The following is a 7,186-nucleotide window of genomic DNA, read 5'->3' as shown; positions in this document are numbered from 1 at the left end:
ATTTAAACCCTATGAAAATCAACTAACTTGGGAATCTCAAGCGGAATTAAAAAGCCAATATTATCTGAAGTACGTACCTAATGACAAACGGAAAATCCTCAAACTAAAATTGCTATAAGATGTTAATACAATTTTTCAAAGTTAAATTACCTGTGAATGTTACCGAGTACAGTAATGTACATAGAAGACGATCTCTTGATATATACTGATGGAGGATCTATACTAAAGCGCTATTTGCGTTATTGAGAATTAATTTTGTGTTGTGAGAAAACCATATACATTCGATTATTAATTTCATCAAATCAACAATTCTGGTTGAATAAAACTGAAAGGTAGTTGTAATATCGTTTCAAATTTCAAATATTTGTTATATTTGGAAATAAGTAGGTACCTAATGTGAAATAATAATTATTCTTTTTTTCTAAAAGGGCCCCTAAACTATGTGTGCCCAAATGTCCCTGCATACACCAACGTAACTTGGGAAATATTTATGGGGGGGGGGGGACAAACAAAAGTTTTAGTTAATACCTATACCCAGAAAAATAATTGTTTTGTATTATATTATAATTAATGATTTTTTTCTTTTAATTTAATTTTCACTGTTCAACCATTAAAAGGTTATTGAATCCTAATAAATGCCTATTGAACACCCATATTAAATTTGTTATATCTAAATATATTTTATTATTTATAATTATTATAGAGATTAATTTAGATACAAATATAAATTAAAACTCACAATAAAAATCACTTTCGACAGGTGTATATATATATATCGGTTAATTCATAACTAAATAATACATGTACTTAATATATATATTGCAACAATGTGTATGAGGATTTGTAAAATAATTATGATGTAAACAAACATTTTTAAAATAGACACTACACTGACGTAATTGGTGCAAACTTAAAATATACAAAGTCATACGTTGAGAAATCTTCAGAAAGTCCATGTTCAAGTTCTGTGCTTTATATTGTTACCCGATATTATGTTTGAAATATTTTTTTAAAATTTTGAGATCGATTTTTTTGTGTATGATTTGGTTTAGATTATTGAAAATAGGTTTTCCAATTGATCCATAAAAAGTTTGAGATGTTTTTTTCTATTTCCAAATAAAATCTATAGGTTGGGCAAAATGATAGTTCTTGTTCTTGTAGATTATAGTAATGGAAACGGTTAAAATAGGACTTTGTATCATACCAAACATTTTTCAATTTCAACTTAAGACTCTTGGAGTTAACTAGACTTTTTTTGACTCTTTGATACTTATAATTTCATCGGAATCTAGTTTTAATGATTTCAAAGTTTTCACAATAAGAATTTGAGGCGTTTATCTACGTTCTCCAAAATGTAATAATAGGCTCATATGGCAAATTTTAATGAGGAGTTCCATCTTTAAATAATTGAACTCGGTTAAGCACCTTTTGGAATATTTTTTTACACTAAAAGTTAATTTGTCAACAGTACTAAACTTCCTCCTTACTTCTTCTGTTACTCGGTAGAGTCCATACAAGAGCCGTACACGTAATCATAGGCCTGTCTTAAATTTTTTTCGCAGATATGGCTAATAAAATTTTTTATTAAGAAAATTAAAATTTTTATTTAGGATACGTAGACAAAGAGTGACTTATACACAATATACTACCTCCAGAACATACATGTTAAGCAATTATAGCTACTATAATAGCTATAGTTAGTAAATAAATTATTATAAAAAATAAAAGATCTATAACATAACATAAATTACACAGGTACTTATAGCTATGAATATCAGATAATGAATATTATTGGTTAATTTTTGCCTCAGACATATTATATGTATATATGCAATATTTTATGTGAAAATATTTATTATTTAGTTCTGTTTTAGTTAATCATTCTTTTTATTTATTAGTAATTATTTTTAATAATTTAACAAAAAATTTAAAATGAAGCTGAATTTTGCAGGTCTGGCCATTACCAGAGTGGCCATAGCCATAAATATGTCTAGGCACGTAATATGAATCATTTTAGAATAGAATGAAATGTCATCGTGTTGAATACCGATAATTCCAATAGATTTGTCGAATAATTAGTTTTTTCTAATTGTTCTGAATTTACCAAATATTACTTACCCGGATTATGTACTTCAAGTATATCAAATTATATTAGCAAAAAATCTACCCTCGATGTTGGTAGTTTCGTGATATTCAAGAAAGATTAAACCCTTTTCGTTATTAAGAAAACACCCGGGTACACAAAAAAGAAAAAAAACTTTCAAACATCGAAATATGCAACATACATTTTCGTATTTACTTTCTTAGTTTTCTGAAACAAATTTATAGTTCACATAGGTTACTCTACAACCTCTAAAAAATATATATATATAAATGTTAGAAATTATGAACTCTGATTATTTCTAAATATCAGTTAACATGAAAATAAAATGCATTAAAATAAAGATCATGGGTATCCTCAAAAGGATATCCTCATTACAAAAACGTCCATGGTCACAGGTATAGTTACACCTTTCCATCTGACTGTGTTATAGTTATGTTTTATACAGGTAAAGATCAACCATAAAGCGTGATGTGCACATATTTATCATAACGAATTATTATAATTATTAATTACAATAACAATAATGTAAAGCCGGGACCCAGTTTCTCATTACATTGTTTTATGATAAAAACCATTAAATAAAACTTATCTACCACGGCCTTTTTTTTTTCGAAGTTTTTTATTATTGCATGCAGATTTTCAAATGTCTTATATTTTCAAGCAGAGCGTGTGAAAGAGTAAATTTTTACAATTTCCTGAATCGTAAAGAATTACTGAAACCAATAAAACTCACAATATTTTGGCAGACGGCGCAAAAGTTTGTCTGGTCAGTGTCTTGTGGGCATTCGGTCTAATGCTCGGGTCTTTATATACTCTTTTATTTATTAATATTGATTACTTTACAAGTGAAAACACCATAGGTATAAATTAGGAAGACTTAGCCCTCCAAACTTAGTCGTAAAAATCCCAAAAAACCAGGACATTATATTTCAAAATATATTTTGTGCCATAAATATTTTATATGATGATAAAAGTAAGGTTGATAAACGGGGTGTGGAGGCCAAAGCCCTCCACGGGTTAGTTTGGTATACATTTTTTAAGCCTTCAGGTAAGAAATTAAAATTGCGCCTATGAACAATAGTAAGTAAAAGATCCTTTACCTTCTTACGATGTTTGAGACCCTATTTAAAAAACACACAACTGGTGAAAATCGCTTGAATGATTTAGTGGTTATGAATGTTAATGGTAATTCATAGTAATATAGTAACCATAAACGAAATAATAGATACACCAGCTATAAAAACTCATCGCATCATGAAGTTTATTTAAAAATAAAATATTTATTTTTATTTATAGTTATATAGAGAAAATTTACATTTGAAATTTTAATAAAATATTTAAACATTTTCATACATTATTATCTATTCATGTGTAATGTACAAATGTGTTTGTACGATTTTTCAATGAAGTATACGTACATTTTACATAATCATACACATCATACAATCATAATCAATAAAATATGTATTATTGTTATAATTAATTTTGAAGAATACCCCCCTTTTGAAATTCCTTGCTCCAAGCCTGTTGTAGATATATTTGCTCGGGGTCATGCAGGGAAGGATAAAATATATAATTACAAATGTTACTATGATTATTTCTTTAATCCATTGTGAAATTGTAACACATAATGGGGACGGGCTAACAATCCGTGCAATTGTATAATCATAAGTCCCTTATTTAAATTAATATTTAGAAATGTCTGTTTAACTTTTTAATCACCATTTTTTCATCATTATTTCACAATTGTTGTGTGAATATTGAAACTCTTTGGTTGTCACTAATAATTAGGGCGGTCATCGTTTCTGCCAAAAAATTTGATTTTCGTTTCCGCCAAATCTATTTCTACTTATAATATTGTGATAGCGTTTGAGAACCCCTTGTTTATCAGCAGTTCTATCGATTATCGATATATATTGATATTCGAGATAAGCCATCATTTTATATTGAAGATATATAAGAAATAAATAATTTTACGTTCAATAATTTCCATGTATTTTAAATAAATATAAATCGAACTATATAATATGATAAGTTATAACCTATATCATGAGTAGTTAGTGCCTGTATTATCGGGATTGGAGTTCTGTGATCACATATGTCAGTACTGTGGCAACATTGCAGTGTGAATCGTGAATATTATCCACTGAATAATATACGTATTTATTTAATATATTAGAACTTCTATATTTTATAAATTATTCTGTAAGATGTAATATAAAAAAAAAAACGATTAATAAATACAATAAATGAAGTAGAAGAATATAAAAATAAAATTTTTTTAAGAATGACATTTTTAAAAAAAGTATACAATTATTTGAAATAATAAATAATTAATAGAATTATAGAATTATAAGAAATATTTGACTTTATATATATATATATATATATATATATATATACAAATTTAATTATAAAGTTTAATTGAAGTTCAAAAATATGAATCCGAAAATTTAGAACCGCCTATCCATGGTGGCCCCTGGGTAACTCTAAATGGTCCTCAAACTATAATTTAGACAGTTGTGTAATAGATTTGGCGGAAACGATTGACGCCCAATAATTCAATATACACGTTATGATCAAGTCACCTAGATTTATCCGGAAAATAATATAAAAGATGATTGAGTAAGGATTAAAAAGTTGATCCCTCCCTTAGTCCGCCATTGATAAAACCAATCACTGATAACATTTATAAAGTAAACAATATTTTTTAATCATTACTAATAATTGAAAATTTGAATAATTATTAACCATAAATCATTCATTATTTTTAACGGCACGGTGAATAAACCGTCCATAATCCATAACAGCTATAACGATAAAATGTTATTTTTATATCCCCGTATATATTCGGTTACGTATATTTATACATGTATTACTTATAGGATTTTTATATAAATATTTTGTTCCGAGTTGATTTTAAACATTTTTGCCACGCTTCTCTCATTATACGATGTATTTATAATATTAAACCACAAAATAAGCTAATTTATTCTGTGAATAGATTACTTAGGGATTACGAACATCGGACTACATATGCTTGTCTTAAATGACAAATCTAATATTATATACCTAATTAATATGCGTGGTAAAAATTCTTATAAAGTATTTAATTTTAAATTATGATAGTTTATTTTTAAATTGTATTTAAAAACTTATCTCAATATTCAAGCACCCCATTTCTCCTAACAGATAAATTATGATGTTAACAAGCCAAATAGTCAATAGTCTTTAGTATAGGCGTGTCCAGACTTTTCGTAGAGAGTGCAATCCTAACCATAATAATTTTTACTAACTCAATGAGGTTGTCTGAGTATAGTTTAACCGGTCTTTCATTAAATGAGTATACTCAGAGATCATACGCAAAAAAATAAAACAATTCTAGGACATTTTCAAAGAGACCTTTTAAATACATCCATTTTGCTATTTTAACGTATCCGACAAGATATTTCATCTGGACCACCATTATATATTTAATTTGTGATAGCGATATAGGTAAATAATCACAGGATATCCGTATTATTATATTCATATACAATTAGATAAATACATAGACAATAAATAATTATGCGCATTTAAGTTGGTTTTGCAAAACCTTGGTATGGGCCTGCAGCCAGAGCCGGATTGGCCCGGCGAGTTACCGAGCAAAACTCGGTGGGCCGCGACAATTTTTGGCCTTTTAAGTTGTGAAAGGCCGCTAACAGAAAATATTAATAGTTTAAAGTTGAAAATTAGTGCACCTATTGAAATATGCGATTAAAAAAATTTGGACAAAAGCCACTAGTTAGTAAGTGGGCCGGTAACATACAGAAAACTCGGTAGGCCGAATTTGTCCAATCCGGCCTTGCTTGCAGCAGTGGCCGCTTCATCTCGCAAGGGGTGCAAGTGCATACCCTGCCACCCATAAGGACACGCCAATAGTCTTTAGCGATTATTCAGTTGTAATTAGTATCGTACTAGGTATAAACACGGACGAAACTTATAATGCCTAAATATATAGTTTAACAACATGCATTATTTTAATAGTAATTTGATACTGCGAGTTTCGATTAATCATATTATAATATTAATATTATAAGGTACTCTATTACTTTGAAAATACCTAATGTTAAAATTCTATACAAAATTTAGAAACACGATAATTTTAATTAAAAGAGTAAAATTTACAATTTTCTATAAATTATATAATTTATGATAACTTTAAAATGTACTCGTATACATATAAAATATATATTTGGTATATTTTAGATGTAATCTTTGTAAGATCTATGTAAGATTTTTTGTAAGATTATGTTGTGCATAATTGATATTTGTATAGACTCACTTAGGATAAACTTTTGTTTTAATAAAAAAAAATAATATTACAAAAGTAAGTTTTAAATGTTAACCCATTTTTATAATGGATATTAACTTTTTCCATCAGAGGATTAATGACATAACTATGACGTAAAAGTAAAAGTAAAAGTATACTATTTTATTATACAATAAAATTAAATGTATAGACAGTGATTTTATCGTATATTTTGATATTGCTGTCGGTTATTGGATCTAAATTATTATAATTGGAAATATACGTGAATGCCAGTCAGCATCGTACATGATGGTGTATTTGATAATGAGTGTCCGGTGTTATAGACGAATGCTAGACTTTATTAGTTAATTCATATAATAAAGAATATTCGAAGAACTTTCGAAATCATCGAAAATTTACAGTTTTTATTAACATCATAAGACTTTTAATTTGAAAGAAAAAAAATAATATTATGGATTTGCAAAAATGAATAAATCAATTTTACTATCTACAAAATATAACTATCTTAATAAATGACTGTCATATTATATTTCATTAAATTAATATTTTCATATAATAATAAAAGTACGTTCGTGATTTTTTAAAATTAATAAGAAGCAAGCTGAATGATAAAATTCCCGCTACAATAAATATTAAAACTCCAAAGAGGTTGTACATAGGTTAAATATATTTCTCGCAGATCAGATGATGGTTGGTACTAGATGGCCGAATTTTTTAGATATATATACATATATATATATATATATATGTATATTTAATATTATCAAAAA

Source organism: Sipha flava, unplaced genomic scaffold (genome assembly GCF_003268045.1).
Source record: "Sipha flava isolate LNK unplaced genomic scaffold, YSA_version1 35a_pilon_pilon, whole genome shotgun sequence".
In the NCBI taxonomy this organism is placed as follows: domain Eukaryota; kingdom Metazoa; phylum Arthropoda; class Insecta; order Hemiptera; family Aphididae; genus Sipha; species Sipha flava.
Note: the sequence above shows the minus strand (reverse complement) of the source record.